The 26,259-nt window shown below is 37.4% G+C and overlaps 1 long non-coding RNA gene across 1 annotated transcript; it reads right to left on the reverse strand.

Annotated features, from left to right (window-relative positions):
- Nucleotides 1-885: 885 nt before the first annotated feature.
- LOC119150486 lies at nucleotides 886-26,052 on the reverse strand. The gene is made up of 5 exons (XR_005105071.1): nucleotides 25,816-26,052; nucleotides 24,548-24,681; nucleotides 22,849-22,987; nucleotides 6,281-6,353; nucleotides 886-1,024 (listed from the first exon to the last, which is right to left on the reverse strand). It is a non-coding gene; the product is annotated as an uncharacterized LOC119150486 (long non-coding RNA).
- Nucleotides 26,053-26,259: the final 207 nt, after the last annotated feature.

Here is a 26,259-nt window from a genome sequence, read left to right on the forward strand (position 1 = left end):
AACTCTGTCCTAATCCATGGCAGAAGCACTTAATCCAAGGCTGAGTGCCCCCAGACAGGATTTAGTCAGAAACACTCCCAGGACTTGGAGACTAAGCTGTCTACAAGACAGCAGAGGGAACAGCCTAATGACATGGCAAGAAGAGGAAGGGCCTGAGGTGGGGAGATCTCCTGTTGTCCTTCCCCTAGCAGTCGGAATGCTAGCCCAGAAGTACCACTAACACACATTAATTTCTGCCTGTCCTTGGAAGGAACTGCAATTCCCTCCAGGTCTAACCCACAGCTACTGCTGCCACAGAAGAAAACACACTGCTAAGCCACAGTTTATTGCGGGCTACCTAATATTTTCCAACACTGAGTCCATTTTCTAATTCCTCTCTTTTTCACCTACGGAAGCTTCCAATCCTCTGCTCCCTAAACAATTTTTCTCATCTATTTTCCACTGCTTACCATAAACAGTTTGCACCTACTAGCAGAGGCTCCATTCTTCCCGAATCATATTTTGCCTTCAGCTACCAATGGAAGTTGATGCATTGGCCCTGGATGAGGGTTACTTTTCTCTTGAGAAGGAATTACTCATAACAACCAGTATCAGAAACTGATGACAAAATTACCTTTGATATTGTGTTTTCACTTCTGAGTGCTCAGTTTTAGGAAGACAGGATCAGACTTAACAAGAGCTACAACAGCAGTTCCAGAGTATCTTCACTAACTTTTTCTCTTTTTCTCCCAAATGAACAGTTTTTACTACTTTTAATACTGTCTAAAAGATGGCCATCCAGGGTTCTCCCCTCTGTTAAAGCTTTCTGCAGATGAAGAAAAAAGCAATTGAGAAAGCAATATAAAGTCCTGCTTCAATCCCTTCATTTTGAACATACTGTATTTCTTGGTGCAGATGAGCCATCCACTAATAAGTTTTTCAAATTATCCAAACAAACTCTGAACTTCCTGCTGGTTCATTTCTCTGCATCCTTCTCTTTTCTCTTGTTTTCAGCGGCATGGTTCCTTCCATGCTGTTAGACCACCTGTTCAAAAGAATAATAATAACAATACCCCTTACTGTTAAAAATATAGCATTTCTCCCAAGTTAACAAATTTCCCATTACACTACTTTAAAATTATCTCGGTGCAATTAACATATCCTGATTGATCCCATTGGAAGTATCCAGGCACTATAACGCAACTAGTTAGTCTCCACAGGAAGAGTCAGCCAAATCACCTGCTCACACTCATGATGGGGTCTAAATTGAATTCCACAGGCACAAGTTCTGGCAGAAGTCACAGTTTATTTAATATCTGTCAGGATTAAGCTCTGCTGTTATGGAAGTAGCTGCCACATTCCCTATACCACAGTCAGTATGAACAAAAATGCTCAGTTTAGTGTATATGCCACAATCCAGTATCAAACATCTTTCCTGCAGCTGGGCTCCCTACAGCAATGTGAGAGAGAGAGGTGGTTGCAAAATTAAATTGCCTTCCCTCAAATACTAAATCTAATACCTTACATTTCTCTACTCACTCTCACTCCCAAAGCATCCCTTCCAAGCTCTGGTAACAAGTGTGGAAGTGTCTTGCCCATCCTCAGCCCTGGGAATAATATTACTGACATTCCTCCTCGATACCTGCATGGCTTAGCAAGCGATTCCTTAAGGTTTGTTTAATTGGGGGAATTACAATTTTCTTCTATTCTAGTACAATTTCTCTCATGAGATGGGTTTGGGTCTATATCAGCCTTTCTACAGCAGAGAAGCAGAGAGACCAGTAACAATGTCCAGCTGTAGTGTGGAATCAGGTGCAGATCTGAGTTCAGTTATGAAAAATACAAATAAATTATGTACTCCCACAGATTGCCAAGTCAAGATCTGGCCAATGATACATGTGCAAGTGTCAATACAGTTGATCCCAGGATTTATTTTATACTGAATGATGGCTTGGCTTGTATTTAAAAATGAAACAAACCAAACTGAACAAACAACAACCACAAAACCAAAACCAAGCCACAAGTATATCCCATTGCCTTAGATTCTAAATACAAAGGAAGAAAGAAGCAATTGTTGCTTCAAAGAATTGCAGTCTAACTACACATAGTATCAGTTCATTTAAAGAACAGAAGGCTGAGTAATAAATCGTATATTCAAGGTTTTTTGCAGAAGGTTATGACAGAAATACCAGAAGTGACAGAGGGAGGAAATGAAGATAAAATGTCTCAAATTCAATCTGCAATCTTAATCAAGCTCATCCTTTCCTTCCTCTGAGGGTACTGATTAACTGTGCAAAATGACTGATTCCACGCTACAGCTTATTTTGAAGATACTAATGATGCAGGCAGAGGCCACTTTTTTTGAATTCTGATGAACAAAAATGACATCCAAGGTCATAAAACAGATCAACCAAACAAAAATCAAATATGGAATTGATTGTTTATACCCACATCCAAGTCCTCTGAAATTGTTATATCCAAAGATTCCTAGGACAATAGGTGATTTCCTGAATAGTTCACTTACCTTGCTGAAAAAAGTTCCTCTAGACTTTATTGGGTGTACCCATAGTATAACTGGAAAAAAGAAAGGAGCATTCCTTTCCCATCTAGACTTCTGAATTCATGCTATAGCCACCATTAAGCATCCTTAGAAATTACCAGTGTTCATCTTATTAAAAATCTGCCTTTTGGCATGATTTAACTTTACCATGTTCACAGAATCACCACCTGCACTTTAGAAGAGATTTCAAGTATCTGTACCTTTAACAGCAAAACATCCAATGAATAAACTCTGCTATATCAAAAGGAAATTCTCAAGATAGTCATCTCTGTTCTTTAAAGGCCACTTTTCAAAGTTACATATGTAAAACAATGCAATCTTTTTTTCCTTTTTGTAGGTTTTATAGAAAGGTTAGTTAGAACATTAGGTTTTGCTAGTATTCTTTTTGGGGGTGGGTGTTAATAAGTAAAAAGCAAGGAGAAGTTGTTTTTCACTGTTGTTTTGTGGGTTTTTTTTAAGTCAGAGACATGTTTTCAAGTTTGGTTAGGAACAAATGCCCACGTGTCATGGGTCTGAGAGGAACATGGAACAAAAGGTCAAATTTCACTTGCTGCTGCATGTTTCTGTGTGGCAGCTATACCCACAATGGGAGAAGGATGCAGCCTGACTTGTGTGGGCATGGAAAGGCCTTAGCAAAATAAAATTCAAACAGAGTTGTGAAGAAAACCTACCTAGACGTGCTATATTCTTTCTTTTTGATGCTGCTGTTTTAGGTTGGGGGGTGGAGGGTGTTTGTTTATTCCTACATAGAGAAAACACATCCAAGGTAGGATGTTTTCCCTGAACACTCTTAGTTCCTTCCTCCTGGCAGATACTCAGTTTCTATTGTTATTCACTACTATCTTAAATACGTTTACTATCTTTTGTATGACCTACTTCTCCCAGAACCACCTGTTTACTTCAAACTCCCTATCTTCTAGATTACATCCTCTAGTTTTGCGGGGAATTTAGCTTTACAGAAGTAAGAAAATATTTCCCTATTAATGCTATCATCCTGAGTTATGGTTCTGAAGTTTTTCCTTTTTGTTACCTAAAAATCTTCTCCATTCAAATGGGGATAATTGGAAGCTCCTTAATTTTTCATTGAATATTAGGCTCTTGAGACTCAATAACACTTTTTCTGCATCTTTTGGAAGACTTTAATATCCTCTCTATAGATCAGTGAGTAATTGTTCACAAAGTTTTCTACCAGAGAACTCCCAAGTGAGTGATATGATAACAGCATAATCTTCAGCTTAGAATTATCTCTTTCCACTGGTACTGACTCAGATTTTATTTGTGTTTCTAAAGGATGCTTTGCATGGAATAATCAGTTTTTGTGATATTTCCCACCCACCCACCCCCTTACAGAGTAACCTCTTTTCCTAATCACTGTGTTGAAAGCTTCCTGTATTTCAGTTTAGCTTTGAAAAACATAAGCAACAGTTTTCTGTAAGTGACTTTTTGTGTTGGAAAGCTCTCAGAAAATTTACTCTTACAGACAAGGAGTGTGTTTGTTTAGATCACCAAATCATTAATCAATGAAATGAGCACCAAAAATCAACACTTCATAAATATGCTTACAAAAATATAGACATCCATCTACTCAATGATATACAAGCAAAACTGGCAGGACTCAAATTTCAGGCTTATTAATAAAAAAAAATCTAATCCTTTAGAAAGAAAATAAAAGAGACAATAGGAAATGAGAGCTTGATATATACTTAGGAGGGAAGAAAGAATTATTAAGCTCTCCCTTGTACAGCACATGATCTATGTGACAACAGATTACAGCAAGCACTGTACGTATGGATTTCCATGTGTGTGTATATACATATATATATATCAGCTACATTAAACTGACACTGCAATTAAGCCATAAAGGGTTTTATCATAGGCAAAATTCCATTACTCTGTCAATATTTTTTGCAATTTTATTCTGACTTTAACAACTGATGAAGAAAAGTTATTTTGTTTCATTTCCTAGAAATTATTTCCTGTCATTTTATATCAGCTTCTGTCACAGCACTCTGCAGACTATCAAGCTGCAACAAGGTCTTTTACTACCTCATACCAGCATACTCTTCCTACAGTCCCTCTACTGCCCTCACCTCATCGCAGGCATGTGTTCTTTCTCTCTTCCTCAGCTGCTCTCTCTTCACTGGCTCTCAACCACTTAACAGAACCAGCCACACCTGCACCCTATCTACACTGGCCAACCCTCTGCCCCTGAAGCCAGCCCACATCTATATGTTATGAATGCTAATTAGCCCAGATTCATCCCTCTACAGGCTTCTATCAACACCAGCTACCTATCCTTGCTTTAGATGAAGCTGAAAGCCAGGAGCCAGTAAGTCCCCACACATGTTTTTTTCATAGACATGCTGAGGGACAAGTTGTGTGTGATTTTTGACATGTGGCATGTACAGAAAAGTTTGAAATCTGAATTTTATGTTGTCTTCAGTGTTAACTGTGAATAAGGAAAGAGGACTCTTATTAAACTTGCAGAATAAATCTGTCCTACCACTTCTGTGGTAGTTGATGGAAACAAGCCATTCCAAGTGCTCTGTTTGGTTGTAAAACTTGGATGACTCTGTCAATCATCTCAGTGGAAACATGGCAAAAGAAGCAGCTGCAGATATCTCCAAGTAATATCTGAAGTAACTAGATTAGTGCCATTTCAGACTTGTCTATACCAAAACTTGTTCTTTGAACTGAATCTGGAAATTACTTGTAAACCACCACAATCTACAGATTACATAGGCATTAGCTCCCAAGGGAGAATACTATATAGACAGGCAGGCTACAGCTGTAACCATCATGCTTTGGAGATGAACTTCTGATACTTCTGATGGATTCTAGATGCAACTGGAGTCATTTCCAGTTGCAGCTTCTTCACTTCATCTTCCCTTCAAAGAGGCAGGATCAATAAGCAATGGAGGAACTCTTCAGCCATGTAAGAATGAGAAGCTCTATATTAATTTTTTTCTCCCTGTTCTAATTTTTCTTGTAGCTGCTACTATGTACATGTCCCAAAACCAAGAGTGAGGTCTACTTGATTCTTCACTGTGACTTTTTGGCAGCGTAGTTTAAATATTTCATAGTAGAACAGAAATAATTGAAGACAAATGTAGGATACAGCTGAGTAAATGAATTATATAACAAAATAATCTATTTTCTACATAACAGTAACTTAATAATTCATTGGGACTGTGACCCACAGTCAATGTGCTGCTGAGCCTCCTCTGGATATTGCTCTTTACAGATGAGTAATGCTGTGTGCTTCCTTCCTTTGTTTCAAATGCCTTGACATCAGGCATAGGAGACACAGAGGGAGACTCATCTGATTCAGTGCAGATGTTAGGACTAGTCAGTCCCTCTTCCATCCATGGAAAGAACGGCTATTTTCAGGGCACAATTCTTCTCATCCTCAAGGAGACATCTAAACCAGCTCAGATGATTCATGCCTTAATTTTTTTTATTTCCCCTCACTGAGAAAAGGGCATTTAGAAAAATAACTCAGATGTAGACATCTTTACTGTAGTCATATAGAGTTCAGTGAAATAAATCAACATTCACAGCCAGGTCTGACATCTAAAATTGTCTTAATTTGTGCATACCTTCAAAGTATACTGCAAAAATAGTAGTCACAATTCTGTATACCACAACAATGCTTTTCCTCTGGTACTTGCAATTCAAAGAAAAAAAAATATAGTGATGGACACACTACAGAAGACATGCAAAAGAAAGGCTGGAACTTACTTTTACTATTCAATAATGCATTGACCACTGATGAAGGGATGCTGCTGATCTAGCTTTGATGGAGGGGCACAACCTAGAACACAGTAAATGGCAAAGCTGTATTTATTGTTCTTCTTTGCTCAAGTATTGTTTTCCAGAGATCTCAAAGCGCATTATAAACAAAAGAAATCTCATGATTTTAATTATATGAGACATAAACTGAAGTGCAGAGAAACTAAGATGTTTAATAAATGTTGCTTATTATGTTAACAATAGAGCTGGAGTGAAATTTTCCATGGTCCTATTTCAAGTCACATTGGACTTTTATAGTGTTTCAGTCCTGTAAAGTCTTTCACTTACAAAAGGGGAAGAAAACACTGGAGATACAGCAGTGCATGTATAATCATCTTGAAGAAAAGGCAGTAAGAAATTTTATTCCTCACAAGGCTGATGAACTAGTTTCTATTGACATTATCAGAAACAGATTTTATCCAAAACACGTTCTTCCTTTACAGATAAACCAGAAATTATTCACAGGGTAACAACATTTTTTGGTTCGTTGTTGTTTTTTGTTTTGTTTTGTTTTGTTTTTCCTAGGGGTGCCGGGGGTAGGGGGTGGGGCTGTTGTCTTTAGAATGAAGAAAACCCTTCTTGAATCTCTATTCAATCTGTAGCATCTCCATTGCTAAATACAATTTTAAACTACAGTGATTTTATCACATGTACTGGAGTGTTTGTATGAATGGTCTTCCACATTTACAACAAATGACTCTACTAGCAGAGCTGTGTGTACAGACTCTTGTGTAATCATTCAATAGACTCTGAAGCAGACCTTTCTTTTTGTATCAACATCCCTTTAAAAGCTCCCTTATTCTGAGGAACAGGAATCAACATCAAGTGAAGTAGTAGTTGGCATAATACAACCAATTCAGTATTTCAGATACAAAGCAGCATCTCTAATGGGGAAAAGAACTCCATTGTACCTGTAAAGAAGCCTTTTAAAAATACATCATTATAATGCAGAACTCTTTCTTCAAGATATTGAAACTGATTTATTTGTGAACTGTCATATGAGAGTGGATAAAAGCCACAAAATTTATGTGTATAAAAATTAAGAAGTTACATGGTATACAAGTTAATTGATAAGGTAGAAGGCAATTCTTCAAACTGTGTTATGCAAAGACTTTAATCACAGACTCTCTCATGCAAATCAGTGTTAGTTATATTAGCAGGGGACTGATGAATTGATTTATGTCTAGATGTTCCTAGCAGGCAACTGATACCTCACATGGCAAAGGCAAAATGCTTGCAGGTCCCTGCCATGCTAAAGTGGGAGGAAATGCTTTCTTAAACCCACTTAACAATGGTTCTTTTGTCCTGAGCACACCACCAGGCACCACAAAGGGAGGATACCATACAGCAATAAGAGCTACAGCAGAAAGAAAACAACAAAAAAGCAAATGATGCCTCAAAATAATTTTACATCAAGGAGAAAGTTATCATCTTCAAAAGTCGGTGGCTGGAGGCCTTTGTAATCTTAATCATTGTATTCCTGCAGTTGCTACTGTTCTGAACCTGCTGAAGGCATCCCAGGCAGTCTTGTCACCCCTCTACTCATTGAAGAAGCAGACAGGCAGGCAGCTTATGACAGCTTATGGATTCGTAAATTCCAACACCGTAAGGTAACACCAGGGTACTCAGCTAACAAACACATGGGGAGACGGCAGGAAGAAAGAGGAGGGTGGTCATGTTTAGTGGGTTTTTTCACAGCAAAACTGGAGCCGGTGAAAGGTCTGGAGCACAAGTCTTATGAGGAGCAGCTAGGGGAGCTGGGGGAGCTGTTTAGTCTGGAGAAGCCTCGGGGGGGAGGGGGGTGGGTGGGTTGCGGCCTTATTGCTCTCTACAACTACCTGAAAGGAGGTTGTAGTGAGGTGGGAGTAGGTCTCTTCTGCCAAATAACTAGACACAGGACAATAGAAAATGGCCTTAAGTTACACCAGGGGAGGTTTAGATTGGATATTAGAAAAAAATTCTTCACTGAAAAGGTGGCGAAGCATTGGAACAGGCTGCCCAGGGAGGTGGTGTAATCACCATGTGTTTAAAAACTGTGTAGATGCAGTGCTTAGCAATATGGTTTAGTGATGAATTTGGCAGTGCTGGGTTAACAGTTGGACTTGATGATTTTAGAGGTCTCTTCCAACCTAAATGACTCTATGATTCTATGACTTTCTGATTCTAAATTTTGTGAGTCATAGAAAATGCACAACTTTAAGAACTGGGACATACTTTCTGCTAAAAGACATGAAAACTGTTCATAACAAAATTTTTAAAAATTCCTGCAAAGATATCCAGCTATGCTGTTCTGTGCAAATTTCTCCTGGCAATATATATGGTATCTCTAAGTCTACTGCCTCTAGATTCTCTGTTTAAAAAATAATCATAATGTTTTAAAACTGAGAAAACTGTGATTCAGCAACACTGTGGATTATATGAGTGAGCAGACACATAAAGTGAAATTTACTCTTTCAGTCTTTATAAACTGCCCAGGTTAATTTCCATACACTTAGCTTCTACCTCAGATCTCTTCTAGCTTGCATTGTGCTGTCTCTGATATTGTTTTAAAGGTCCAGATTTTATGAGGATGAAAGTTAGCTATGGGCTAACTTTCAAGTATGGATGTTTTTAAAGAGATGCAATTAATATAAGATTCAAAGTTTTTAGTTATATTACTTTTTTCTTGATTTAATAACATTATAATCTATTGAGTGTTTTTGCATTTTATTATGCAGTGCATTTTACTTTGCATGTCAATACATCATACATGCTTTACAGTAAACTACAATAACCTAGGAAAACTACAACAGCTGAAAAATTACTGGAACAACATAAGAAGAATAGGCCTGTCTATTTTAAAAGTTTAATACTCTAAACCACTCATAATTATTGCATGCTTTACTGAATATACTATCATTAATGGAGAAGCAATTGAAAATTTAGGCATTATTGGACCCCTATTCATCAAAGATTATTAATTAACACATACAGCTGAATAAGAAGTTCTTTTGCTTAACAGTGCCTACTCTCTTAACTGCTGCATATCAGGGTGTTTGGAAAAGTGATGAAAAAACACAGCAGTCTATTAATTAAGTATAACCCAAAAAATAAATTAATATTTTCAGGGCACCTTTTTAACACAGGGACAACATCTATTTTCTCAGACAAACAGATAACATGCCAAGCCTGTTTAAAGGTCCCATGCCAGGACTTAGAATGCCTATCATGGCATGAGTTTTTCATGACAGCAAGTGGGGAAGACCCTACAGTTTTGCAGAAGTGCTGGTTGTCTAGATCAGTGGTATGCTGCAGTGGGATTTTGCGCAGCATTGGTTCAGGTCAGACAGAGCTTTGCCTAACTGCTAACATCCACGCAGGGCCTTTCTGTATAGCTTCACAGAGTTTCTGTTGACCGGCCTATGAGTTTCTCACGGTCCCTTAGTTTGAAGTCACTATACCTAATTATCTGCAAATTTGCTAGTTGTGCCCTGTGGGTCACCATCCCGGTTCTTGATGAAAATGTTGACAAATAGGAGCTCTGGTTTATAGCCTTCAGCCTGACAGTCCAGGCAATTTTCAATCTACTTATAAGTTCATTCTTCCAGCCCATATTTCCTTTAGCCTCCAGAAAGGATGTATCAACAGCATTAAAAGACAGCATTAAACCAGCATTAAAAGCCTTACTAAAGTGAAGGTACATTATATCCACCAAACATTCCTTATCCACTTAGTAGTTTCATCACAGAAACCAATCATGTTCATCACACACATGATCTGATTACCTTCTTACCCTTCAAGTGTTCAAGTCAAATGGAATTACCTTAGAGGAGACGCGTTCCATGAGAACGAGTAGGGGCCAACGGGCTCTAGTTCTAGGTCCAGCTACTCAATCAGACAGATATCTGCTCACTAGCAGATCCCCACAGTTGTAAAATCCAAATGAAGCGGCACCCTCCTTGGATGCATGTCCCCCATGCTCTCTGGTGATGTGGCTGCCTGTGCCCATGTGAGAAGGTGAGCTCCAACAGCCAATTTGGTGTCAGGTGCAGGAGTTGCAAGCAGCATTAAGCAAGCTTCTCTGCATCAGGGAAAATTATCAAAAGAGACCCTGCAACAGCAAGACCTTTAAACTCTTTGAGGATGAGAGAGCTGGTATCGCCAAGGCAACACAGGAACAAGAAGACAGCATAAACTCCCAAGAGTGAAGAGAGGTTAGAAGCTTGAAAGCTTGTCACTTCTGGACACAGGACAAAGGTTCCATCTAAATTAACAGCTCTTCCCCTAGAATATAGGTCCAGGGCCTGTCAACAGAGGTGGAGGAACCAGTTCCCAAGGAGGTTTTGGGCTGTACATCTCACATCCTCATATTGAGAACAGAGCTATCAAGAGGAAGTGATAATTGTTAGTGGTAATCAACTCCTGCCCACATGGAACCAAAGGATTCCTCTGTTGATAGACCTATTTTTCCCAAGATCTTTCCTATTATCTCAGATGCTAATTGTTTGACGTAGCACAGAGACTGGCATGGATCATGTGATCCTCTGGCTATTAGCCCTGCTATGGACAAATACGGGTACCATGTCAAGGTAAAACGTTGAGCATATCAAAGAGTAACCATAAAGCTCTAGGAACAAAAGTGAAGAGGTTAAGACTGTGGGTAAGGCTCTCTTCAGTTCTTCCAGCTGGAATAGGAAACACCCAGGAAATGCTCCTGTTAAATCAATGTCTGGCTTTACAAATGGTAGTGCAAGCAACAGCTTCTTTCATCATGGTTTTTCATCTGAGGATCAAGGACTCTGGGAATGAGATGTGACCCATCTGACTAAAAGAAACAATATGGTTTTGATGAGGCTTCCTAACGTGGTGAAAGGGAGCTTTAAACAAATTTCACTGATTCATGGGCAGCAAAGTGCAAAGGTACGAGAGGGAGGTGATGTGTATGCTGAGAAGAAAGCCACTGGGGGCTTTCACATTCTTACCGAGGAGAGAGGGCATTGAAAGGCTTTCCTCAGGTGGCTAAATGCCAATGTGCATAGCCGAGGCAGTAAACAAGAAGGTGAAGTTTGCGCACAGTCATGGGGCTATGGCATGACAGAAAGCACAGGAGCTAATGGGATAACTGTTAGAGGCTGTGGAGGGGTCTCTGTGGGGAGGAAGGGTAGGAAGAGCTGTATGGTAAGTTGCTTTTAACCGCCCAGAGCTATAACATCTGAGAAATGCTTGTTGAGAGCATCTGGGTCAAGGGCAAACACCAGAGGGGAACATAATGCCAGGGCTATTGTGGGAGGACCTGGAGACCTGTTACAGATCAGTCAGCCAAGAGGTGGCAGTATATGATGCTTATCCCAGATAACTAATGATGTCTTTCACTCATAGGCCTTTCTGGAAACTGCAATTTCTGCTGTAAGATCAGCATGGCATTATACAAATGCTAAAGGAAGTTCCTAGGCTGTGGTGATTTCCTGAAACAAGTGATAAAAGCAACTGCCAGGAGTAGTGGAGGGAAACATTTCATGAGCTGTAGCTGTAGAAAATTGCAGGAGTGTCACTCTCAATGAATAATTTGACAAGTGCCATGACATTATGCAGCAGCAACACAGTCAGGATAGTACAGATATACACTAGTAAAAAAAGTTGAACGACATGTAAATCAGAGAGATTTAAGCAGGGTATAATACATAACAGTTACACCATATACATTGAAATAGAGGTTAAGTTGTAATAGTACTGTACACTGTTGTAAATTAATTTCAGCATAGAGATGAAAATCAAGCTTTGAATTCATGGAAGTCTGGCCAGAAAATTCTTCCAAATATCACCAGATTTTAATTCACATCACTGAATCAGCTACTGAAACACTTCATAGAGATATCATACATATAAATTAAGTTACACAAAATAAGGTAAAGGTTGTTCATAACACAAGATGACTAATGGCAATATAAAGTCACACAAGTTGACTAATAGCAATATAAATTCAGGAACAAGCACTCATACAGTGGCCAGTGACAGGTCAAGAGGCAACTGGCACAAATTGAAACATCAGGAAACATTTTTTTGTTACGAGACTGACTGAGCACTGGCACGTTTGACCAGGGAGGTTATGGAGTCTTCACCCCTGGGGATTTTCAAGAACAATCTAGACACAGTCCTGGACAACCAGCTTTATGTGGTCCTGCTTGAGCAGGGAGAGTGGAAAAGATGACCTTCATAGGTCCTTTCCAACCACAACCATTCTGCAGTTCTGTGATTCTGCAGCAGATGTTGCATTTTGTAGTTCAGAAAATGGGGAATGGAGGGAAGAAGGCAAGAAAGGAAAGAGCAAAAAGAGTGTTAGTTCACTTTGAAAACAAAGATGAGGTAAAAAGCATTCCAAACCGAATGCTCATGTCATGGTTATAATAAATATACTTTTGTTTATGCTATTTATAAACACCTGTAAGTAACTTAAGATCCAACATTTTAATATAATCATTAAAATTCCATCACAATGAAATACCTAACTGAAATAATAGCTTCCAATCAGATGTAAAACAGTTTATTTATACATATTCATGTTATTTTTAATTTGTTTAATTTATTACATAAATAATTTATTTATTTAATGTGTATGCTACTTTTAATTAAGCTGATTTCTAAATAATTTTCACATTAGGGAAGTATATAAATGTGGTCCCCTATTCTGTAAAAGTACAATATCTACAGATAAGATGGGCAAATTGATGCATTATAGAATTTCAGCACATCATTTATACATGTCAAAGTGTAATAGCATGGGACGCATCACCATAAATCATTTCTGTATTATTTAAAGTGTTGTAAAGGTCACCTCCAGACTTAGGACAATACTAGCCATATTGGTTTTGTTAAATGAGTGATCAAACTAATCATTGAAAGAGTGCGATTCACACTTTGCAAGTGCAGTCTGTTCTTTCCTTTTTATTTTTGTCAAGGATGACTTCCTTGATGAAAAAAAAAAAAAAAAAAAAAAGAAAAAAAACAACCAAGAAGTAGAAAGGGAGATTTTCTGAGTTAAATGAGTCTATTAAATAGGATGTTGATTGCACTGCTTCTAGATAAGGAGTGGCAGGTTGCTTAAATTAAATGCAAGCTATACCTGAGAGGATGCCTAGAGAATTCCAGAGTCTGGAGGAACTGAGTTATCTATCAATTGTAGAAATGTATTGGTTCATGCAAGACTAGCACTCAGTCAAGTCAAAGGATGTAAAAGGTACTAGAAGCAAATATATACTTCTGTATGCATTGTGAAAAAGTTTATTTTATGTTCACAACTCCAGCTAGTTGGACAAGCACTCTTTGAAATGACCACGGAAAACCAAAACCAAACCAAAAAAACCCACATACAAAAACAACAACAAAAAAACCCAAACCCAAACAAAATAAGCTGACATTGAACACACTTTGAGCATCTTTTTAGTCTGCATCTAGTGTCAGATCAAACTTTTATTCTCCCTCTAGGATATTCATGCCAGCCTAAACTTGCAGCTATATGGAAAAATATTGCAAGACTGTCATAATGTATTTTTGTTTCAGTAAGAATATAAGCAATGCAAACTGTAGGAAACTGAGCTTCACCAGATAGGATTTGTTTCTCCAAAACAAATAAGACTCTCAGATACTGTTCACTGTCACAGTAGCACATACTGAACACAAAGTTGTCCTCCAGGTCCACAAAAGTCTTACTCTAACAGAAACAAGTCTTTTTGCAGAATGTACTTTCTGAAGGACATCTCATTCTGCTTGTGACTGCAACATGTGGTTTGGGGGTTTCTTTGTGAAAACACAATAAAACTACTGTTTTCACTTGTCTGGAGCACCTCCCATTTCAGTTTTTCCTTAATATCACATATCGGAGACATAGCTGACAATTATCTAAGCCTCAGATAGTCATCTATTTAATCAATAGGAGGGGGATTCATTCTTAAAACACTTGTATAAGATAATGAAATCAAACTGCTTTCTGCAACTGGCTCTACCTTTTTACTGATTCAAAGAAAAATCTCAAAAATTGGCTTATATTTAGATAGTTAAATGTCTAAACATTTCTAAAGGTGAATTTTGCTTTCCATCTTCAATCTAGATTCTGTCCTTTGCACGCCTGGCAGATTAATTTTATTGATAAACTCATTTCAGCCAAATGTCAGATCGAACACACTGCCTTCTATCTTCTTGACCTGTCTGGTTTTGGTTTTGAACCAAGTGTTCTCTTTAATCTAGTTCTCTTTTGTCTTTTGTAATTCCACTTTATCCTGGCTGTCCTCTAGCTCTAAAAGATCCATCAGCTTCTCCTCCAGGTGATTCCCATACCCTTTAAAGTGTTTCTGTAGTTCTGTGGCAAGGTTCTGTGATCTTTTTCCTTTCTAGGTTATCTTCGGTAATCTCTGCCATAAGCACAAATTCATCTATCATCTTTATGATGAAGTCACTCTGATGATTCTGTGAATCTCCTTCCTTTTCTTTCCTTCAGGTTTGTCTCTTTCTGTCTTACTGCCTGAGATCTCATATGGGATGCCCTGCCATCAGCTTAGAGCTTTCTATTTTCCTTCTCCAAACCACCCAGCTTGATCACTGTGAACGTCACCTCATTACAGCACCATCACACCACACCTTGAAGAGTACTTCACTTTTCTCAGATTTATCCACAGGATCCTATGTCTTCATACCATTCATAAGATTTTTGTTTCATTTATTCCAAAAGCACATGCTTTCACACAAACCCTTTTTATCTCCTATCTGGATGCCATTGCCCAGCCTGAACCTGTGTGACCGATGTATATCCACTGAGATAATTCATGCAAAGGTCACGCTTCAAATCAGTCATCAGTTCCCACCATTCTGGTAAATGCTGCATCATGCTCTTCTCATACTTCCTCACTGGCTTCTAACGGCAAGATTTTGGTGCCCAAGTACATGTCTGCTGGCTTTTGAGATTCTTTATAGTACTTATGAGAGTCTCATGCTCTTTCCAGTCAGTACCCAGAGACCGAGAGGATCTAAATTGGCGTCTAAAATTATGCCTATGTTTTGGCAACTAAGTTCCACTCTTCCCATTTTATACTTAACTCTTAGATGGGCTGTTGGTATCGATACTTCTTCACAGTGCCTGCTAATACTAAGTGCAAGAACACATCTGGGGCTGTCAGATGAAATCATGCAAATAAAATTACAGTGAGTAAGGTGATTTCAGCTCCTGTTCCTTCCCCGTTTTTCCTGAGGAAGGACAATTGTAGTAGGGAAAAGCAGAATGACATCGCCATGACTTCAGCAACTAGTGTGAACTTGGGTTCTGCACTTTTCAGACTGCAGCAATCTGGGTATCAAAAACTGGTTCATGCTGTAAGCTGATCAAAGTACTGTTCACACTCCTCTTCAAAAGTATGAGGTTCAAACTTGGAAAAGCTTGAATCCAGCCCTTTGCTTGATGTATGAGTTTGTCTAAATGCCTGTCCTGTCACATTCAGCAAACAAAAAAGAAGAGAAATTATGTTTGCCTGTCACAAAGACAGCAAAAAAAGTAAAACAGGGTAACATTATGTTGGAGGAATTTTCTCTTCATAATAGATGTATAATGAACAAACATTCTTGTTGTGTGGAAAAACAATCAAGGGAACAATTCCACTAATGCAGTCAGTAAAATAAAGAGATTTCTATCTTGATAACAATTTATCTCCCTCATCAACAACTTGAGTTGTACATGGGTCTATTATTTTAATCAGAAAAAAAGCTGCATAAATTTGTGTTATTTTAAACTTTGAAAAAAAGCAAGAGCCTCCCCTACTTTTTGCAGTGTAAAGTATGAAAGCTACAGATCTTTCATTATATTTTCATCCAGCACACAGCAGTACAAATTGTCTTGACAGAAGAATATGAGGCTCAAATGGCTTTGGCATGTGATTAAAATCCAAGGGGAAGTGGTGATCATCTCAAACACTATTTGTATTTAGTGGGTGGCAATGTTAAGTATTTACAGTGAAATAAAGAAACAACAACAAAACCAGTGTTTTAACTGTTTGTGGGGAGAGAAAAAATGGAAAATCAGAAGAGTTGGTAGTCTTTGAACACACATTGATGTTCTTCAAGCAGCTGCCTGCATCAGATACCTGCCTTTGGGCTTTTTTTCAGTAACTTAAGTTCAACAAATTCTCCAAATCCCAGATAATTTCCACTGTGACAATCAGATAATGTATAGTCCATTGAATATACTTTAGCCTTTCCTGAATTCATTCCTCAGTCACAGGTGCTGAAAAACCAACAGAGAATGGAACCTGTGAAGTCCAGCCTTCTTCCAATTTCTGACTTTGGTTTCTCTTCTGAACTGTGGTTGGCCTGGGATTTACCCCAGGGAAACTAATTTGCAGAAGTCATCATCTTCAAAGCCTTTCAAATTTCTGTTCACAGCTCCACCATGGGAGCTACATTTTGACCAAACAAGGCTTTTCCCCCCACAGATATTTATACTCTGTCCCCTGTCCTCTCTTCTCAGAACAAGTTCTTATACATCTTTTGCTCTGGCTTTTCTCAAGAAAGGACACGCTAAGTCCTGGATGAATGGCTTTTGTACACAGATGTGCTGCCAAACTAATAATGACTAAATAGGAGGAGAAAGAAGAAACTGGCAGGGAGGGACAGGGACATCTACCTAGAATTTTCAGTGGTAGGCAGTGAACATGAATTTTACAGACAAAGGACTAACAGGAAGAGGAAGCCAGATTTTAAACAAATAAAAATGGCTTCAGGAGAGCTATAGTTTGAAAGAAATTAGCAAAGCTGTACTGAGACTCCTCTGATTAAAAGCACATCTGCTTATGGAGAAGGGCTGAAAGGAATTTTCTTGCCATCTTGCACAGCACAGTTTCAGCAGATGTGACTTTTGGGGAGGGAAAGTCAGTCTCGCAGTGACAATGGGAAGCTGTTTCAGGCATTAACTACTACATCAATCAAATACTTTCAACAGAAAAGCCTCTCATCAGGCAAAGATTGTTTCAATGGAAGGAAAGCTTCCAACAGCAAGAATTTCCAAGGAAACCAAGCGAGCAGACTAGGCAACTGTCCGCTGCCCAGCATCCACATGGCCCAGCTGCCTTGCTGGGCTGTAGGACAGCTGATGGAATCTTGGCCATGTATGTGCTTGCCATGAAAGTGGTGAGTGAGAGTGGAGCCAGGAATGGCTCCAGTTTTCAGTTTTCATCAGGCATGGGGAAGGGCACTTTTAAGGAAGAGTTACATAACGAAGGAATCAGTAGCAAGTAGAAAATATTAGTGAAGTACAAATTGTAGTTTCTTAGATTATCTGTTTGACTCTATCTGTTACAAATGATTCTGTTATATCCAGTGGCAGTTTAGTAAGCTTCATCTCCCAAATGATAATTTTTAGATACATGAAGAGCCACCACCAAATATTTGCTAAGGAAAATATCTTAGATGCACATCCAGTTTTTCTTGCAGAAGTATTTTCTTATGATTTTCTCAGACAAAGAGCAACCTGATTCTCATTTTCTAAGTAGCAATGGTTTTATGTATTTATTATACACAGTGATTTCAAGGAAGCAGATGGTCAGGGAACTGTTGTGGTTTTTTTCTGATACTTTACAATTTTCTGCAGAAAGTGACACTGAAAACACCTCTTTCAGTTAACTATCAAATTGTTGAAAAAGAAAAAAGTGACACAGAAAACAAATTATGGATTGCTGAGTGGGGATCTATACTTTCAAGTTTAGACAAATTTAGGTTTGTGTGGAAAAAAGGTGAAATTTCAAATGATGTGATATAATTAGATCATGTTTTAATATCATTATTTAGAAAGACATTCACTCTTGATTTAAGGACTCTAAAACATAGAATATTCATTGTACCCCAAAATGAATGATTAAAATTTAGCTTTAGAAAGTTCTTTATTTGTGTTCTAGAACTGGTAGCTTCACATTCTGGTTAAGATTCTCTTACACCTTTGTGTTTAAGATTACAACTATTTTTAGACAGGAAAATGCATGCAGTTATTCACATTATGAAAAGCCCCTGTCCAGATGGTGGAAAGCTGTCCTGGGAGGAGTCTTTCAACTAGAATAATTCAGTAACAACCGTTTTCCGTAACACCACATTGGAAAGGCACTAATTATTGCTATTGCTTCCTACATTTCCTTGCTAACTAAATGCTAAAACCGAGTCTTTTCATGGCCTCCAAAATCAGATTAAAAGATAGACTGTTGCCCAGTTCATCCCATTTAGACTCCTAAAGTAGCAGTACAAAGTACCATTTTATTCCATAATTCTCACTATTGAAATATTGTTGATGGTTTATACCAGTTACTCAGAAAACCTCTCAATATTTTAAAAACTCTTGAACAGAGCTGAAATAGTCAGATAGTTGGAAATGTTTAACTCAAGAGAATATATATTACACTTCCAGCTAATTACTGCTATACCAACATAGATGTAACTTCATGGTTTTTCCGGACAGGGTATACATAGAAAGAAACACATCTAACCAACAAATGGAAATGGCTGCTGTGTTTTGATGAGTGTCTGTTGTGACGGATTACTGTTTAAAGTAGAGTTTTAATTTAGAAAGTTAACCAGTTTAGGAATGAAAACCGGGGACACCTCGGTATATCTCAAGATCAGATACAGTGGATGACATGGAGTCTAGAGACCAAAGGAATAAAAGGATTGGTGGGAGTCCATGAATTCTCAGTGGGTATAGTTCTAATAATGAATTTTCAACTGAATTGCAAAAACAGATGTTATCTGTAGGACCTAAGAACACTGGAAATTGATTGTGCTCATAGGGCATACAGAGAAAGTACCTACTCTAAATGAGTTTCTTCTTTACCTGCCTCTGTGTTAACAGTTTATGGTTGAGATGATCTGCAAGGGAAATTATGTGCAACTGCCACCACCAGGTCTTAAACAACAATTGCATTGTTTTAATTATTAGGGACTCTAGGACATGATCATTCTAGTTTGTGAATTTCACTTTTTTCATATGACTAAGATGAAAAGAAGCTTGCATGTGTGTCATTGCTTCATACACCCCATGCTTTTGCTTTGTAATCCTCTTTCTCCTACAAAAAAACCTCAACACAAACCCAACCAAACAAAAATCAAAACACTGGAGACAGCCCACCATCCAAAAGTTGAGAAAATCATGAACCTTCACGAAGCACTAGTTCCCTCAGCTGGAAAACATTTAAACATAAAAGAACTTTAATTTAATTTCATGTAAAATCTAACTTGAGAGTGTACAAAGCATGAAAACTTTTGCTATTAAGATGTGCAGTCTGTCTTTCGCAAGCTGTGTATCTGGTTCTGATTTGTCATAACCAGACATTTCTCATTAAACAATTCTTACTCATTATTTGCACTGTAGGCATTACTTGTAAAGGCTTGCAAAAGACACTTTGCTTCCTGCCTTTAGAATAGACTGCAACACGTCTTTGTTTCCCTCCTGTTGCCACTGTTCTTGGGAATTATGAAAAAACAGCCTGAATAAAAGGGGAAGTGCATGTAGATTAGAAGGAGCAGAATAAAAACCAGTATATCAGGTTCTCAAAATAGATCATGGAAATGCCATTTATACCATACCTAATCCTAAGCAAGGCAAACGCCAGTTAAGATCACTGGTATTCATGCATAACTATTACAATAACAATCACAGGCAAGGATCCTGCTGTATTAGAGAGTGCAGAGAAATGGGACAGACAAAATACCTTGTTCAAAATGCTTGATGCTTAAGGGTAAGTAATGAGGAAGTGAGTGCAAGAAAAAAATGAGAGAATCATATGAAGTATACTAAATTCTGGCTCCAGCACACTACCTGCTTAATAATTTCTGCTCCTATTTTGGACTTTTTGTTAAGATTACTGTCAGGAAGAGTATTGCAGGGACGTTCACAGTTACAGAGGTGGTTTTGCAAGTGTTGATAGGTAGCTCATTTTATAAAAAGTCTTCTGTTTTGTGTTGCTGCATAAATAGATTGTGGTTTGGGGTGGTTTGTTTGTTTGTTTTGTTTGGGGTTTTTCCCCCCTTTGATTCTTTTGGTAGAAACACTGATAACAGGCCAAATTTTAATGACATTGTACTGTATCTGTCTCATCCATCATTTTTAATGTTAGGTCTTACACTAACAGCTATGGAGACATTTGCAGTGATGGATAATTGAAGGCCTTCAGAAGTTCTGCATTTTACCATGCCAGCTCCATTTCACCTGTGGTTCTTATTTGGCTTTCCCTGTGGCAGCTCTGGAAGAGTCCCCCTCTATTATCTTTTATTATCTTGTCTCCTGCCCTGTTCCATTACAATGTATTCTGTTCTGTTCCCTAAGTTCCATGATTATATATAAATAACTAATACATTTATTTTAAGGAGTCTCTGCACACAAGGTTTATTTTCCAGCCCACCCTGAACTCTTACTGTAAAATCATCATTCCTTGCTACAAAGATTTCTTTTCTTGTTGTCTTATTAACAACTATATTTCTACATGCTAATTCTAAGAGTTAACCTAAAGTTCTTCCTTTACCATCCACCCAAGTTTGAAGTAAAAGGGTTTTAATTTCTTATAATGTTCTCAACATTAATTCCAACCTATATCAGTTAGGAACTGACACTTTAATTTTAATCTGTCACAGTGAAGAAGATTAAATATATTCCTTTGTTGGAGAAAAGTTTGACTTTTTGTTTTTTAACATAACTCTCCAAACAATCCTGAAAACAACAGCTAAACAAATTATGCATCCAAATGGTATGTTATCAGATACCCTAGGATGATAGATCACTTATTAATGTGAGTTAAAAGATCAAGTGTAATTATAAAGAAGAATTATTTTCTCCAGTAGGGTTTAAAAAGCCAAAATCATACTAAAGATAACTTTCAAGACATAGTAATTATCTAAAAAGCCAAAAAGGTCAAAATGGTGAAATGAGTCATTAAAGGTGCATCATAGCAAGTCACTAATATAGAATGTGTAAAGCAAAACCATGATAGGCACTTCAAAAATCAAGGAAATGTCACCACAAAATATGACAGGGCATCTCTGCAGAGTGTAGAAAACATGAAAGTCGGAATTAAGGTGATCCATAATAACCTGTTTACATTTTCTGCATTTCCCCCCAGTTTTCCATTAATTTTAGAATGAAATTTATATTCGTTCTCACCTTCAATAATTATCAATTTACCTATTTCTACACTTTCATCATCTGTAAACTTTCTATGTTATATACCCATTTCCAAATTAAAAGTTCATCAGACAGAAGTAATAAACTACATGCCACACTGATGATTCTAAAAGTGAAAATGAAATGTGCTCAGAACTTCAAAATCAGTTTCCTAAGTTTCTCATTTTGAGATATGGTACTACAGAAATTATTTATATAAAAACAACTAGTTGTTTTTCTAATTGTAAGTCTAGTTTGCTTTCCTTACTAGAATGTTCAGAAACAAATGTAGTCATCTCTTAAGAAGAGATAAAATCATTTGGTCTGTCTATTTTTAATATGAAAGCCAAAAATGTATTAAAGAAAAACAAATCAGCTTTGCGTTAAAGTTTTCTGCTCACTTTTCAGTATTTCTTTACATATAAAATTTTCGGCATTTAGGCATATTTGCAAATAGAGAAGTGTCTGCGCTGTAGAGAAATAATTCTGATCAAATCCACTAAAGATGTGCTAGTCTTTTTAATCTGTAAATTGTAGACAGATTTCTGAACCCAACTATAAGTCCAATGAAAATAGAAGATAAACTGCATAATGAAATATTTTTTAAAGAGAAAGAGGGAGCTCTAGTAAGATGAGGATGTCTCTGTGTAAAACATATGAATGGATAGATGAAAGTAAAAAAAAATGCCATTTGAATTAGCAGTAGAAAAGTCAAAATGAACATTTTGCCATGTGGATTAATAAGAAAATTAGCTGGTTTCCTAGGGTAAGATCTCAAGTTTATGCTTCTACTTGATTCTCCCCAGAAAATGACCAATTACAAACACCACCACAGACCACTTGGAAACTGTGATAATCTGATTTTCCATTCAGACTTTTAACTACTGTGGTAGGTCCTACGTGTTCTGCTTATTAGAATATATTAGCTTGTTTGAACACACTGTCTAAATTGTCATTATCATAATACAAAAACTCAGCAGAAAACTTCAGATTAAGTATGCCCTTTTTAAAGACATTTGTTGATAAAGATAATTCAAATATTAAAGTTTTTTCCCCTCTCACAACATTAAACATCAAGAAATTCCTAAATAGTGCTGCTTATTCTAGTATTGCTTAAGGCACTACCCTGCTGAGATCTGTACCACACAGTCAATCTAATTTTCCTCATAGTTCAGATGGAAAAATGCCAGAAAGTGACTTTGCCAAACACCATATGCCAAATGGGGACTCTCCCACCAGGATTTTTCAGAACACATTAAGATATTCATCTGGTACTCTGTAGGGGAACAGCTTTCATCCAGAAGAGGAGGGTAAGGAAAAAGAATTGAACAAACCAGCTTGGTAAATTGTCTGACACACTTACATATACGTCAGTTTAGAAGTGTTAGAAGAGTGGAGAAAACTATTCAGCAGCACCCAAGAAGACATTCAGTTCCTGCTAGTTTTCCAAAGGATTTTGGTTTCTGTGTTCTTTTGCTTCTTAGAAAATTTGGGATCCAGCACTGCGAACAAGAAATGTACGAAGTATTAAGCTACAGTCTTCTCAATATTTTATTTTATTTTCATCAAACGTGGAGGCAAGAAGCAGTTTCATGTATTTAAAGAAAAGTTCTAATCAGACATTTGCACAGTTTCAGCAGCTTTACCTTTTGCCATCAACTGAGAGTTTCTAGTCTTTAATTTTGCTCTGACTATACTACTACACAAGGAAGAATAGAGTGGGAAACAGCTGCAGAAAGATGTTATCTCAGACAGATTAAGAAAACTATCTAAGAAGCCTCGCTAGTATGAAGAGGTAGGAGAGCAGAGTCTTCAAGGACAGCTGCCTCAAAGCAGCACTTTTTGCAGCCACCTTGATTTTTTTGTTTGTTTGCTCCACTGAGATTCTTATTCTCCCCCCTTGCACAGTAGAGTGCAGACAGCCTGTAGTCTACTAAGTGCTTCTGAACTGTAAATATTCCAGTTCTTTTTTTTTAAGAAATGATGGTTTACAGAAGGTCTGTTGTTCAGCAAGGCAGATTGCCCAATTCTTAGAAGAAAATTGCGGTATGTATATAGAATCAATGCCAAAAGTAGGATTTTGAAACCTGGGTTGCAACCGCAGTTTCTACATAGCTTCCATAAGTGTATAGTATACTAAGAGAAATTTTTTCTTTTCTTTTTTTTTTTTTTTTTTGTGCAAATATTAAGGCACCATATTTAAGATGCTAACATACAAATTTAACCAATGAATCACCTAAATCTCTATTCCAGGCAGCTGGCTGCTTTCTTATGAAAAAGGTTAGGTGTGTGCATGTTTGGAAAGGAAGGCATTCAGCAGTTTGTAGAAAGGCTTAGATCCAATTCTGAAAATAAAAAAGTGAAGAAAAGAGATCATAGTCAAGAGTTTTCATTCCAGAGTGTTTGACTAAGTAGTATATCTTCAAGAATGCACCTTACTCCTCAAAACTGTTTATTCAGAAAAAGTTGTTCTGAAAATACAAAATAATTCTGCATCTTATCTTCACTTTATGGCAAGCAATATTTAGACAACATCTGAAATAATATTTCATATCCACTTAATGGAAATCTAGTATCAAAGGCATACATTAATGTAAAAGTAACTGCAGGGAAAAAAACAGTGAAATTCAGGAGTTTCACAATGGATTTTAGTGGAACTAGCATGTCCTGTGTCTTCTGGGCTGGATAAGAATGGTCTAAATCTATCCACAACTTCTGTCTTGATTTTTATTTAGTGGACATCAGCTGGAGAACTGTAACAAATATAAGAATCAGACTACTTATAAAATCACAGAAGGTGGTATGAATCTTAACATCTAAATTCCAAGCACACATCACGAACATTATCCTTAGGAATGCTGGAATATGTTTCTTTCTAGTCATTCTGAAGCTTTATTCTGTGGTATCTAGTCCTTGTGAAATAGCATTGTTGTCATAACACCAAGACAACCAATTATTTTCATCTGTTCATCTTCCTATTCAAGACTTGTGTTTGCTCTTTGCTTCTTATAGGTATCCTAATATAGCTTGTCTGCTCTTACTTCACCCTGATTTTTTCATACCATTTATTACTCCAGTTCCCACAGTGTATCTCCAAGCCTTGCAATTTCTTCATACATTGTTGACTTTTGGAGAGTGTTCTATATTTTATCTGCTTGCTTGTGTAGATTGTCTCTTAAAAAAGAATCTGTGCAGTCTGAAAAGAGAAGACAATTATTTTCAAAAACATCAAATACCATGACACACACAGATGCCTACAATGAGAATATTACTAATTGTCTTGCATATAATCAAAATTGAGGATCACAGGTTTTTCTGTTGTGGTCTAACAAAAAATACTGTTGTGCCCTAAAGGAGAATTTCTGTACTTAGCCCATGGGTAGAAAAGGGAGATCAGCAGGAACTGAAACTATCGTAAAAAACCCTATTGCTGAAGGATCTACTTGCCTTTACACTTCCCCTTTTGCAATCTGCAGACTGTTTTTCAGACCCAGATAATTTATTTCAAAATTGATAACATGCATGAGAAATAGTGGTCACATTTGATCAAGAATGCTGTGCAGTAAAGACTGAAACTAAATTTTGTACATTGCAATTGGATTCTTTTTTAATGGAACTGGCGTCAGATATTAAGTAGACCATGAATGCCAGAGATACTGCTGAGAATAAGAAAAGAATTAAGACCATTAGCACAAGTTGGCTAAGATATCATATTTATAGTCACCATCATCAGTTGAAAGTGGAGCTTTCATTACAAGATAGGTTTTTATCTAAAAGTGCACAGGCAGAATACCCTATACTTTTTTACAAATTAAAAAAAAAAAAAAAGGCTAAGAAAGAAGGAAAATATTTCATAACTTTAAAAGAAAAAGAATACTGAATTGACGTTTTCATATATGCCAAACTATAAGCAAATTCAAGGCAAAAGAGCTTGTGGTGACTGAAAGAAAAAAGTTATTGATCCTATTAATTTGGCTGTTGTCTGAAGAAGGGAGGAGAAGGCAAGACAAGTCAAGGCGAGGGAGCTACTTGTAGGTTAATGGTTTTCAACTTGTGGCTTGCAAGTTCACGGGAAGGGTGACCCATGAGTTGTTTTTAAGTCTCAAGAACAGGAAATAAATAAGCTTATTGTCAGCAAGTATATATTCACTGCACACAAGTTCATTTCATTTGCTGAGGAGCTTGCAATCAAAAATGGTCTTGTTCCCTTATCTTTGTTGCTGCTGAACAATGACCATGAATATCAAAACCATTTTAAATTGAACACAATACTGTCCAGTAATGGCTTGCAGGTAAGGGTATAAATGTAGTACCAAAAATTCATTTGTACCTTGTAACTGCTACTTTTTGCTATTTCCAGTCTGATGGGTGAGATAGAAAAGAACGTCAGTAAAGTGGTACTGTTGATTCTTGTTGCGTAACAAAAAAATCACTGTGATGCTGAGGTCTTGCGAGTTGGGCAACACTTCTTGGAGACTAACTACTGTCAGTTGATTTAGTCAGTGCAGTAACAACCAGCATTTGATACTTTACATGACATTGACAGTGTTTGTTAATTATAAATGTCATCTGGCTGTAAGAAGACAAAAGCAACACGTTTCGAAGTTTGGCGTGAGTAGGTGGCTGCTTTAGGCAGAGATCCATAATGCCTGTAGTTAAAATGCTAATATTAAATAAGATAAACCACTGCAGAACTCTACAATTACAGAAACACCACAATCTAGATGTTTATGCCAGAAGACAGACAATCAGGTTCCTCTTTATTGATGCAGTT

Source organism: Falco rusticolus, chromosome 6, assembly GCF_015220075.1.
Source record: "Falco rusticolus isolate bFalRus1 chromosome 6, bFalRus1.pri, whole genome shotgun sequence".
In the NCBI taxonomy this organism is placed as follows: Eukaryota; Metazoa; Chordata; class Aves; order Falconiformes; family Falconidae; genus Falco; species Falco rusticolus.